Raw genomic sequence first — 1,210 nt, 5'->3', positions numbered from 1 at the left:
TCCCTTCCCTCCCTTCCTCACCTTCTCTTCTTTTTCTTCACCTCCCCTCCCTTTTCCCTTCCTTCCTCCCCTACAAGATTAATTAACTCATTCATTCAACGAAAGCCTTTGCACCATGTACCCAGCCCTGGAGAGAGAGCAGAGAAGAAAAGGACAACTAACCCTTATCCTTGTAGAGTGCATTTGGGGCAGAGTAGGTGAGACAGCCTATAAACAAATAAATACGTAAATGACAAAGAGGACAAGGAAGTCCTCTTTGAGAAGGAGGTAGCAGCTTGGCCTGAGGTGTCTGGGGCACAAGGCCTCAGTGAGGTGGCTGGAGCTGGGAACAGCCTGGTCCGCTGGACGAGGTTGGAGGTGCTGGGGGGCTGGAGCCAGGGAGAGGCAGCGAAAGGAAATGAGGTAGAAAGTTCTGGGCCAGGGCTTATCCGGCTGCCAGCTGGCAAGGACTCAGCGTTCACTGTGAGTGAGGGGCCTGGCAGAAGGCAGAGGAGAGACTAGACCTGGCACGGGCAGCTGGCACGGTCACAGTCGCAGAGGCCAAGAAGGCCACTAAAGGAGGCCGCTGCTGCCAGGGTCAGGTGGGCAGAGACTCGGGCTGGGCTTCCTAAGGACGTCTCACTTGCCTCAATCAACCTTTACTTATGGTGTGGATACAATCACTTCATAAAGGAAATCATGCCTGAGAATGTACAATTTTAATGCCTTTTTCTGCTCGAGTGTCTGTATCCGAGGAGTGATCTGTGATTGTCGTTACCACCACATCCTAGAGGGTGTCTCAGAGGCAGAGTCAGCCAGGACCGGCTCCTCTGGGAGGTCCGGGCTGCAAAGCACGGGCAAGCGGGTCCTGTGGACCTCAGACCCCAGAGGGAGCCTTACTCAGAGCACCACTGCCCCGGCCCCTCGAGTATCAGGTAGGGCCAGCTATGGCTGTGCCAGGTGAGGTGAGCTCTGGAGTGTCCCCTTCCCAGCCTCTGCCCTGCCTAGATGTAGCTTCTTTTTCCCCGTAGAACCCAGTTTGGCCATAGGGAGGCCCTCCGGGTCATCTAGGTGAGGTGGACATGCCTTCTGTTAACCCATAATGTGTGACCCTGGGCTGGTCATGGTGTCTGATCCCAAACTAGTCGTGGTGACCCCTAGACTATCCCATAGTGTGTGACCCTGGCCTTGTCATGGTGCGTGACCCTGGGCTGGCCGTGGTGGGTGACCC

General features: G+C 55.7%; 1 protein-coding gene across 1 annotated transcript in view; it reads left to right on the top strand.

The window, feature by feature from the left end:
- Window positions 1-1,210, top strand: part of MYT1 (myelin transcription factor 1) — a 101,245-nt gene that overhangs the window by 95,615 nt on the left and 4,420 nt on the right. The gene's annotated exons all lie outside the window — the stretch shown is intronic.

Source organism: Mandrillus leucophaeus, unplaced genomic scaffold (genome assembly GCF_000951045.1).
Source record: "Mandrillus leucophaeus isolate KB7577 unplaced genomic scaffold, Mleu.le_1.0 Scaffold1658, whole genome shotgun sequence".
Classification (NCBI taxonomy): Eukaryota; Metazoa; Chordata; class Mammalia; order Primates; family Cercopithecidae; genus Mandrillus; species Mandrillus leucophaeus.
The sequence above is the reverse complement of the archived record's forward strand: the minus strand, read 5'-3'. Positions and strand labels throughout refer to the sequence as shown.